Here is an 11,770-nt window from a genome sequence, read left to right as displayed (position 1 = left end):
AAAGAATGTTTTTGCTAGTATCAGATCTGCTGTGGAATTGGTATTGTATGTCCATGAATTCTTCTTTTCTCAGCACGTGTTCCTCACTAGAAGAAAATGCTGTTACCTTTAAGCTTTGTCAAATTTACATTAAAATACTTGTATGAGGACTGTGACGTTATGTTAAAAAAAAAAGGTGTTAAGTCACAAAATGCGGTAATAAATATTTCATTTTTGATTTTTTGTTAGGCTTTTGTGTTTTTAATAGTTTTAAGGCAAGGTTGCACAGTACCTACTATATATTTGGGATTGAAAGTAGGTGATGGCTTTGGCCCCAGAAATCGAGTATATTTGAAACTTAACTTACCAACAATTTTTTAAGGTAACCACCTCCGTAGGCTTTCAGTATATATTTGGCCTATAAATTCTACCAGCAGAAAACTTCTAAAGGTACGAAACTGTGTGTGTGTGTGTGTGTGTGTTATGAGCCAGGTTGAAAGATCACCAACACGTCCAACCTCCTCTTTAGATGCATTATGTTAAAAAAAAAATACTTTCAGATGAAGCTTTTCATGTTCATTCTCTGCCAGAATAAGGGCTTTTTCGGGGTTAATTTTACATCATCAGAAATAACTAACGTCTGTGCTCAAAGATAATTCATCTACCTGTGTTTTTTCTCTCTCAGTTACTAAAATACTGTTGAATATGTAAATTAAAATTTACATATAGATGTTCATAGGTGAGTAAACAACTTCTATGGAGTCTGAAATCCTGATTGAAGAGATTACTTAATCATTAATATTTAATATAGTATGATGTCTTTTTATTTCAGACAGCTCCATGTGCAGGCACGCTAGTGTGATGATTTGCTCACTAAACTTAAACTTGTTTTCTAAAACAACAACAAAACAGGCAATGTAATGCCATTTTCAAAGTTCCACGCAACTTTCCTCAACACCTCTGTCATTAGCTTGATGATACTGCACAAGCCATGCCTGCTAAAATACGCAAAGTGAAAAAAGATGTGAGGTATTAGCATGCCCCCTCAATTTCACAAATAAATATACTATCCTGGAACTTTGTAACACCCAAACTTTGAACCCTATGTTCAGAAGGGATACTGTCATAAACTCTAGCTTAGTTGTGTGATGTCAGCCTGATTGGGAAATCATTTACTATCCCAGAAATTCAAGTTTGTATCTTATTTTGGGTTCTTCCATCTTCCCATTGCAAAACAGACAAACAGACAGACATTAATAGAAGTTGTATACAAAGGAACAAGGAAAAAAACTTCTATTGTTTTGTATCATTTTTAGGTAGAATTTTTATAAATCCATTTACTAGTTTAATTAACGTTCTGCTGTTTAAACACAGAAGTAACACTTCCGATGCAAGCTAACTGTTGAAGGAGAAATTCTGTGCCACTTGGAATAGAAAGAGCTTCCCTCTCATTTTTGTTGTCCAATTTCACCTGGAGTCTTTTTGCAAATTTTAAATATTTGTCTATTTTTAATATAAATGCTTGTATGTAAAATTTGACAAGTTCTTCATTTATAAATTAACTCTCACATCAGCTGAAAAAAATTTTTGGCAAAGTTTTTCTTCCTTTCTTCTCAGTAGAGTAAATGCTGAAGGGTTTACTTGGTAGTTGGCTCATGGTTAGAAAGTGTTTAATGAAATTATTATTAAGCTATTTCATCGCAGTTTAGATCCCAGAACCCTCTATCCTTGGTTTTAATGAATAAAATCATCTCAGGTTTGATTTCTTTAACAACTTCACACCCTATTACCTTAACCTTAACCCTCTTAAATATTTGGAGGTGAATAATAATTGTAATAATATTTGTTTGCATTTCCTTGCTTCCCCCCACCCTCCATAAGCTAAGACAGAGAGGTGGTAAGAGTTGTCCAATTTTTATAATGCTTTTTTTTTTATACCACCTCGGAAGGCACTTGCTCCTATCTCGGGTTTACTATTTAGTATAAAGAGTTCCGATTTGGGTATATTTAAGAAAGACTCAGCTGTCAAAAGCAAAGAAACTGGGAATGGTGTTTTGACAACCATATAGTGTTAAAGGAAATACTGTAGTCTGAATAAAATTGCTTATGTTCTCCAAAACAAGAGTAATATAAAAACACTTTTTTATTTATATGGAAAAGCAAAAGCAGAAATAAATTCCAAAGGTTTCCCTTTCTTTAAGAAATTCTGAGAGAACTGCAGTCGCCATCTGTTAAGGGTTGGGAATTGAGCAAGAAGCCACGTTTTGAAGGAAAATGAGAGAAGAGATCAGGGAAGTTTGTGTCTTCCGCCCACCCCCCTTCTCCCCCCACGCCAGGTCAGCGCCCCGCACTCGGCCCAGCTCACCCTGGTTAGATTTGCAGAGAAGCGTCCATCAGGATCCTCCTGGCCTCCTCGCCCCCTCCCACCCCTATGGGCCCGTTAACCCGGAGCAGATTTGGGAAGGGAAATGTGGCTAATATCTCTAGCAGCTGTCAGAGGAGGGACCTTCCTTCAAAGGGACTGGACAGGGATCCTCCACAAGTTCCCCATTAGTCTTGCAGGCCAGCAATTTGATAAGGAGCCTGGACCTCCGCTGCAAGTTGCCACTGTGTGAGAAGGGCCGGTGTCTGGGTGTCTGGATGTGCCGGCTTCGCAGCCACAGTCCCTCGCCCGCCGCCCACCGAGCCGGGTCGGTGCAGACGTGCGTGCGGGGGCTTGGGCAGGGGCAGCGGGAGTGCAGACTCTCCCCCTCCGCGCCGGCTGCCCCGGCCCTCACCTGGCCTTCCGTTTGCGCGCGCGCGCGCGTGTGTGTGTGTGTGTGTGTGTGTGTGTGTGTGTGCTGGACAGAGATAGGCAGACGTGCTTCAAATCGACGGGGGCGAGGAGGGCCACCTAACAGTCGCCGTGATCAGCTAAGGGCGTCGTGCGCTGTCGCTGGAGTTCCCTCCGTCGGGGCCGGGCTGGGAGGAAGCTTCGGCGCAGGGGCAACGAGGGCCTGATGGGGGAGGCCGGTCAGATTGTGATGAGAATGGAGACCGTCGGGGCAGTGTTTGAAGGGAGGTTTTAATATTAATAGTTTCGGTGTAGAGACAGAAGGGAGATTGCGTCTAAGGCTCCTCGGGGCAGACTCTGGGTGACAGCGATGATGGATGATCCGGCAGAGCCCAACAGCTCCTCCCCTCCAGCCCCCGCAGTGTCGAAGCTACTTTAGTTGAAGCTTTAGAAATAAAATAAATAAACAGCTTTCCCCCCTCTACTCTTCATACACCTCCAGCCCAGCCCCCCGCGCTCCGACATCGATTTACGGATCATTATGAATCAATTACGGCTCTCGATACTTTCCCATTGGCTTAAATAAAACAGTCAAAAGATGGAAACGTGGGGTTCGGTGGAGATTCCCCCCCCCCCGACAGGACCAATCGCAAAATCCATTATCTCATAATCAGAGGCACTGGGTTAGGAGGTGAAGAGAAAGGAGGGGGTCACCCAGTAAATAACTGGGGGGAACGCAGTGAGGGGGTCGCCCAGCTGCTGTCTTTGTTCAGATAGGTTTGTGGGTTTCGTTGGTTTGTTGTTTGGAGTTTTTTGAACGGGGGCGGGGGAAGGGACCCTCGTGAGAATGAGATGCCTACAGGTTTGTCACCTAATTATTTAACTCCTTTGGAGAAACCTACTTGAACGTGTGTCTCGGCAAACATCAGAAGTTGTTGGTAGTGAGTGCACACATGGTAAAGGTGTGGAGGAATGGGTCGTCTGGAGGGCGGATTTTCACTTTGTTGTGAGCAACTGTGTGAGGGTTTGATGCTGGGAAGGGAGATTCTCCCTCCCGCAACGCCCTCCTCCGTCCCGCCGTTGGCTGTTTTTGTCGCCAGAACTGGTTTGGATCTGGGACTGGCCGCCCCCCTTCGCCCTCACCCCCGCCCCGGCCGCCGGAGGCTTTTCTTCCCTCTCTTGCCCCTTCCGCGGCGGTGCCCGAGGTTCTCTAGGTGTTTCTATGACTACATTGTGTGTGTGGGAGGGTCAGATGTGGGGTTGCCCGCGAGAGGGCCGTTCCTGGGCGATCATTTATCAATGTCACCCACATAATGATTCTCTCTGCAGTCTCCTATTGATGAGGATAATTACATTAGCTCAGAGTGACTGATCAATGAAACACCACCACACAAAAACTTCTTTACTCCTCTGTAATACCAAAAACCGATAGAGAAATAACATAGAAAGCCTGATTTTCTTTCCCTTCCCTATCCACCAATGGATTCTGCCCCCCCCTCCCCAAAACAGGACGGGGGAGTAAAGGAAGAAAAAAGACCCAGGTTTGTTTCGTTTAAAGGAGGATGCAATTTTGTCCGTGAATGCATTTTCTCTAAATGTGTTGGCTTCATTCCTCCATTGGTAAAGAATATCAACGGATTTGCTAATGTGAGTTGCTTTTAGACTGGTCTGTGGTTTTCCGTTCTTTTTATTTCTTTCCTCCCCTCTGGGCTGTTTTTGTTTTTGTTTTTCTTCTTCAGAAAAGGAGACAATTCTTTTATAAATAACCGGAGAAGGAAATTATTCTAGGTCCTTTTTCTTTTCTTCTTAATCGTTTGCCTAAGTCGGGTTATCTTTTGTCTTTATCACTTTGTAAAGTAGCGCAATTAAAGATGTGATGTTGCATGTGTATAAAGAGTGGATCCATAACACAGCCACATAGTACGCTATATTCCCGCTTGAAAGTTTGCAACTAAATTACGGTTTCTCTTTTTCTAGACTTAAAAATCAATATTTTCTCAATTAAAGAGAATTTTAATGCTTTACTTGCGAGTTGTTAAAAGCGCTGTAAATTTTATTGTAATGCTTCTTGGCTTCGGAGTAGATGCAGGAGGAGACCGGTTGATTCTCGTGGTCTTTTTCCTCTCAAAGAACCTAGCCCAGGAACATCCAGTGTGTCAGATCAAATCCAAGCAACAAAGGTAAGGAGAGTTCCGAGAGGAACTGGGCAAAGGGTGGGAGCCCGCCAGGGGAGCCCTCCAGCACCAGAGGCCATTGTCTTGTATATTTTCACCTCTCTGTGTCCCGCCTCCTGAAAGTGACAGAAGTGCCCATTTTACTCTAATCTTTCTCGAAGAGGAGCACGTTCGACTCCCATCTGTTCCGTGACGGTCAGAAAGAAAGCTAAATTGGGGGAGCATTCTAGACTCTTCCCAATGTCCCCCCATGCTCTTTCCTTTCCTTATTTCGCCAAAATTTAACTCCGAACTGTTTTTTTCACAAATTCTGCGAACATTTATATGTGTTCTGACCTCTTATGTCAGAACTCTCTCCCCACCCTCAAGAGCGCTCACTGTTTACAGATGTTTTCTCCTTCCACACGTCCCACCTAGTAAAAGTTCCCGCAGAGAATTAACTGTGGTGTGTTAATAGCCCAGATCTGCTACTGCTCTCTCCTGCAAAGTTGAAATCTGGTAAGGTGAAGAATGGCATTGAACTAACGCTGGAGAGTTGTTCCAGGCCGGCAGAAGCCCAAAGACTTGAGAATTCCAGGCCCAGGGACTTGGTGGGAAGCAAGGTTGTGAAACTTTTAGATTGTAAGGCGGAGAGGAGGTTAAGAAAATGAGGCTGGAATGGTACCCAATAAAAGAATAGAGCAAGGCAGAAAAATGAGGCTTTGGGACCTCTTTGTAATTTAAAAATAAATAATAATGAAGGGAAATTGAATACCTAAAGCTTGCTATTAATTTTTTTCTTAACCCAGTGTCTGAGAACAAGTCCTCAGAGATGCCAGGAAGGGCCTGAGTTTCCAAATGGAACTACTCACAAAGTTCCATTGCGGTTCCCTCTTCAGTTAATTTGCTGGGAATGAGTAGACCAGGGCTATGTGTGTGGTGCACCAAGGGCTTAAGTAAGAGTAAGGTGGGAAGGGGCACCTAGCTATAATGAGGCTGCTGTTTTAAGATTGAATGGAGAAGGGGGGGATAGAGAAAAAGCCACACAACATAATAATGCACTTTAAAATAATTCTCACCTACCTGCCTTTCTTTTTCACTTTAATTACATACTCTATCAATTATTATACATAGGTGGGGGGAATTTCTAGTTCATCATCTTTTGTCCAGAGACCCACCGGATTGATTCCCCTTCCCTTAGATTCCTGACATGTACGCCTAGACCATGGCCTTTTTATCAAGTGAGTGGGGCTTTGTTAATGTATTTGTACTTTTCTGCTTTCAGTCTAAGTTTCTCACTTTGGCAGAAGGAGGGGTGCAAGAAAGGAGGGGGAGGGGAGCAGGACACAAAGACTTCAGTTCTCACCAAGCAGGTTTCAAAATAGGAACTTAATGGGAAGAAAAAACGAAAGAATGAAAAAAAAATAAAGAGGGGGTGAGGATTGTTTATCATAACAGGTTTACTTGTCTGGAAGAAAGGTGATTCTGTGAATATTTTTTCCTTTGAGGATTCTGATTTCTTCATATTGAAACATTTTCAGATTTCCATCCTTTAGCAGACAAAACCTCAATATAAATATGACATGGGCCACTGGCAAAAAAACGAACTTAAACTCAGCGCTAAGAGAGGAGGGGGAGTGGGGAGGAGAGAGAGCCCTTTCTGATTAATAACTAGCAGGGTAATGTTGAGGGCTTTTTCTGCCCGATTGCCTTTTTGAATTAGAGCCGATTTCTTCACACTTCAATAGTGCCTGTCTCCTTTAAAATGACTGGCAGATTTGTTTCTCTTTTTTTCTCTCCCTGAGACTTAATGATGTAAATTTTCTAATTAGTTAAATCATATTGCTTAAAGGCCTAATATTTACCGTGTAAGAAATGATCATCCTGATTTGGACCTCTTGAAATATTCGGAGAAATAACATTTGGCTTTTTAGGTTGAAGGATGGGGGAGGAGGAAGGTCTATTATGGGAAGCAGTTTAGAGGAGAGAAGGCAGGGACCCCGGCAACATGTTAAATTAATAGTTGAAGTTGAGCTGGGCTCACACCCCAAGTCCGCCTTTATTTTTCAATCAGCGAAGATTTAATTGGCAGCCCTCAGGCCGGGCGATCTTATATTTTCTCATTAGTTTCCCATCACTAATCTTGAGTGTTAGATTGGCTTAAAGGTTGTCAACATTTGACCAATTTTATTTAAGGGGAAAAAATCACGCATTATGGCTCCGGGATGTGAGATCTGCAAATAAATCCTGCTTGGATCAGCGGAACTAACAGGCGAAAAAAATGTTGACTATTCGTCGTCGCATTTAATAAGTTGCATTAATGTATATTTCAAGGCTAGGGAGAGAGATTATACATGTGCTTCATAGATGCAGATGAAAAGGGGTTGATGGAGAGGGGGGTGCACTATAAGCGGGGTGGGTAGGTAAAGTGACACATGGGTATGTTGCCGAACAGAGGGTAAATAACCCAACTGGAAGAGCTGCTGAGGGTTTAGGAGCTCCACTCCCCCCTCCCCTTCCTTTTGCAGCTGCGTAAAAGTGCAAAGCCTGTCTTGCAGCTCAGAGCCGCTCGGCTGTCTGGTCCAGAGATAACATAAGAGCGCCCCCTGCTGGCCAGTGGAGTAGACTGCTGCGGGTCAGCCCTCTGCGAAGCAAAGCGTGTTTTTCTTTCTGCGCCCCGCACCCCGCTCACCTGACTCGTTCCACCACCCCGGCTTGGGTTCTGCAAAAGAACCCCGCGGTGGGGAAACAGTTTGTCAAGGCTGAGCATTTAAGTGAATAAATGATAAATAATAATATACGAATAATAAAATAATAAAGTACGAACCCCTACCTTCACTTGGTCTCCGGGGAATAAAACTATCAAATGACTAAGAAAGGGACACAGTTTTGGTTTTTTATTTTCTAAATCTCTTTATTCCCTGGGTTTTTGCTTGGCTTGTTTCTTTCTGCCGAGCTGTAGATTTCTAGTCCAAGGAAATGTTTTTTAATAGATGCTTGTAGTATTTTTTTTTTTAAATGGATATCTGATGGGGAAAGAGGCCAATACAAAACAACATTTTACAGTCTGGCCAAATTAAACTCCCGGGGAACTCTCACTTTTTCAGTAAAGTCCCGAGAAACCGCTTTCGGAATTCAGACAGTTCCTTTTCTTGAATGACCCTTTCCTGCACCGCAAAGAAATATCGGCCTCTGTCCGGGTTTTGTTTTTGTTTTTAAATAGAGAATGTACTTGAAAGTTGTCACCGTACCTACCTACCTACACACACACACACACACACACACACACACACACACAAACACACACACACGAGGTCTTTCCCCCCCACGAAGGTCCCTGTTTTTCCTCCGCCCGTGTTCTCAATTTTGCTGGAAACGGAAAGGGGAGCTGAAATGCACCAAAATAAACCGCCACTGTCTTTGACACTTGATCTTACCCGGGTGCTTCGCGCCAGTGCAAGGTGTGGGACTGGTACTATATGAGAGTGTCGGGGTTATTTTTCAATCTTTTCGGTGCATAGAGGCGCTTTCTCGGCGTCCCAGTGCATCTTCCCGGGATTCTAACCACAGTAAGGCGAGGGCGAGCAGGTAGCGGGAGCTGGGACAACCTCTGGCCGGCCGACCCGCTACCGCCACCAGCCTCTCCTCCCGCGAAAGGCGCGGGCGGAGCAGTTCTGACGCGGAAAGTCTTCTGCCCACAGCCAGACCCCACAGAAAGAGCGTAAATCTGCAGTGCGAACGACTTTAGTTTGTAGGGAGTTTGGGGGGTTGCTTTTTGCAGGTACGGGATCTCAGGATTTTGTGAAAACAGCTCTGAGAAATGAGGGGAAGGAACAGCGGGCAGGGAAGACGGCAGGGGAAAGGTGGGTCTCTTGATGTTCATTTCTTGCCAGACGATCAGGACCTTAGAGTTTAAAAATCCGTTCTCTTGCCTCGCTTCTCCCTAGAGCACCCCCCCGCCCCGCGTCACGCCTTCTCCAATCCTCCTCTTTGGGGACGCTCCGGGACGGGCACCCGGGGGCTTCAGGGGACGAGCGCTCCTAGGGCAAGGCGGAGGCAGCCCGGTCTGATGGTCTGATGCCAGTGAAGTGACGCCTCATTCCGGTTGTGTTTGAAGAATTGCTGGGGCTGTCGTGACAACTGAGGTAAAGTTAAATATTTATACTCCAAGTTGTTCTCATTATTTTTTGTCTGTTTTGAAGAAGTTCAGGGCGTTCAAACTTACTTTAAACATAAATCCTGGCCTGGGTGAAGCAGAATCTGTCTCCTGCCACTGGAGTTGACTTTTTGAAAGGTCTTCATTAAGCTCAGAAGTGAAAGGGAAGTTATCTGTAAACAATATTGGTTCATTTAAATATGTATGTGGGTGTGTGGATACGTAACACACATATTTTATATATCTATCTATAATAGAGAAAAGGAAGCAAGTGACCCCCACTGCAGTTGAATCCAAATAAAAATAATTCCAGTCGATAGTCTCACAGAGGAAGAAAATATGAAAATCTCATTGTATTTGTCTCAGTTTGACTTAATGAAATTTGGAGACATTGACAGTCTGGGCAATGTTCTAAGTAAATTAATATAAAGGTCCTTAGGAAGAGACCAAAAACACCTTAATCTTAAACCACTTGAAGATTATGATTAAATGAATGGGATCACTAAGCATTATCATCTCAAATAGCTATTAACTGTCTCCACCCCTTTATTGTGGCAACAAAATAAACTCTCCACTAGGAATGGTGTTTCTTCTTTTTTATCTTTGTTTTTTGTTTTGCTTGAAGGGCAAAGAAGGGAAAACAGAAGCAAAGAAAACCATCTCAAAAGTCTTGGGATTTGCTGCTGTTAAAAGGCTGCTGTTCATTTCTGATTTCCTCATCTTTTGCTACAAAGAAAAAAGAAATCTAATGATGTGTCTACATTCAATGAGAAGAAAACACTAACAACAGTGAAGGTGCACTTGTTTTATTTTCTTTTTCCCTGAAAAAAAATTTTTTTAATATCTACCAGTTTAGCAGGTTGAAAACTGTGGAGATGATAAAAGGATGTTCGCTTATCCACATCTATTCTCTGACTTTCATCACTTGAATTTTGTAGGATTTTGTGTCAAATAGAAGTTATGGGAAAGAGAATTAGACACTTGCCAAGGAACAACAATACTATATATACACTTTCAAGTGAGCTCCACCTAATCCTGTATTTGAGTGCTGAGGGGGTGTGTGCTATTTCCCCCTAATAAACCTCAAAGCCCTCATTAGACATAAAGAGGGGTGAGAACTCTATTATGGGGCATTCTGACAAAAATGGAAGCAGTGCATCTCTGCTTTTAGAGCCCTAGGAAAGGACACGAGGAAAAAAAGCCAAAGCCGTTGTGTTTTCCTTTAGAGCCCTGAGTTGGGCAGACTTTTCAGAGAAATACAGAGTAATTAACATTTTACCAAGCAAAATGCTGAAACGAAGGGCGGTGGCTAACAAAAAAGTAAACCATGCTAAAAATTATTCTTCAAACCCAGCAAATTTCCAGATGCCACAGAAAATCAATGTAAACGCGCCCCCTCTGAGCCGAGCACACAGCTCTCCTGCCTGGTGATGTTTCCAGTTGAAAGTGGAGCTGGAGATCCCACCTCGGCCGGAGCACTGGGAGCTGTTACCCTGAGGCCACCGGGAGGGGAGGGAGTGTCGCCCCCACGCCCCCCGCCCCCGCCGCGCTCCACACCTGTTCCCTCCTCCCCTCGCTGGGACGCAGAACAGGCGAGGAGCTGGGCCGATTGCGCCCCCAATCTTCAAGGGGTACCGCTAGCTGAGGTTCCTGCTACTAACCAAGGAGGAAACCCTACCAGGCCCCCAGAGGCCGAAGACCCAGCCAAAGGGAAGGAGGTTCCCTGTCTGAGGCACACGCAGCTGCCCTCTCCATCCTGGGCCAGGCTCCCGTGCCCGGGTGGGCAAAGGCTCTGAGGCCACTTTGGTCCCGGAGCAAGTGTGAAATGCAATTGAGGGGGTCCCTGTCCCCCTTGCGCGCTAGGATGTGTGTGTGTGTGAGAGAGAGAGAGAGAGAGAGAGAGAGAGAGAGAGAAGAGACGGAGAGAGACACGTGCGCTTGGAGCGGGCCTCTGGCCGCAGACATCAGCTGGGGATGTTCTCCACGCGGCTTCGGGGGCCACCATACCACACCTTCCCCTGTCTCCCACCTCCGCCTCCCCCACCCCGCCAGCTCCCCAGTCCCGGGCCACACCTGCACAGGTGTGGTGCCTTTAACTGGAAAGCACTAGAAAAGATCCAAGAAGGAAAGGCGGCGGGGGGGGGGGGGGGGGGGGGGGGGTGGGGGGGTGGGGGTGGGGGGGTGGGGGCGGGGGGCTGGGAAGAAAGATGGTACTTCAGAGCTCAGACATCCCTATATTCCAGTGATTGTCATCACACTCAATCTTTTCACCCTGACCTACGGTATCCAAAAAGCAGAGATGGATTCGCGGGAAAATCGGGTTTAAGAGAACGTTGGAGTCTGGAGACCTGCGCAGGCTTTGCTTAGATTCAAAAGTATGATTTTAATTTTCTTAATGAAGGCACGCTCTAGAGCTCAGCTGGTAATGGCTTTGCTGAGTTTAATAGACTTCTGTCGAACAGAAAAAGACGGATAACTATCGGTTATGAGTAATCTGCTCTAATGCAATTCTTTTCCCAGGTTCGAATGTCATTGTGTGGAGAGGGCAGGAGTGAATTAGGGCCCCGGGGAGCGCGTACACGGGGCAAGGAGATGGCCTGAAATACGAGCCGAACCTGTTTTGTGAGATGCACTTGGGTTTGGGGGTCGGGGTCAAGGGCCTCAAAGCCCTTGGTCTGCACGTGTGAAAATCTCTCTGTCTCCGTCTCT

The 11,770-nt window shown here is 45.0% G+C and overlaps 1 protein-coding gene across 4 annotated transcripts in view; it reads left to right on the top strand.

Moving 5' to 3' along the window:
* Window positions 1-227, top strand: part of MEIS2 (Meis homeobox 2) — a 200,754-nt gene extending 200,527 nt beyond the window's left edge. For all 4 annotated transcript variants that reach the window (XM_067742421.1, XM_067742415.1, XM_067742417.1 and 1 more), the window contains one exon: window positions 1-227. This exon is cut by the window's left edge and continues 1,214 nt beyond it. The gene's annotated coding sequence lies outside the window, so the exon portion shown is untranslated.
* The last annotated feature ends 11,543 nt before the right edge of the window (window positions 228-11,770 follow it).

The sequence above is a fragment of the Pseudorca crassidens genome, chromosome 1, assembly GCF_039906515.1.
Source record: "Pseudorca crassidens isolate mPseCra1 chromosome 1, mPseCra1.hap1, whole genome shotgun sequence".
NCBI classification, from domain to species: Eukaryota; Metazoa; Chordata; class Mammalia; order Artiodactyla; family Delphinidae; genus Pseudorca; species Pseudorca crassidens.
The sequence above is the reverse complement of the archived record's forward strand: the minus strand, read 5'-3'. Positions and strand labels throughout refer to the sequence as shown.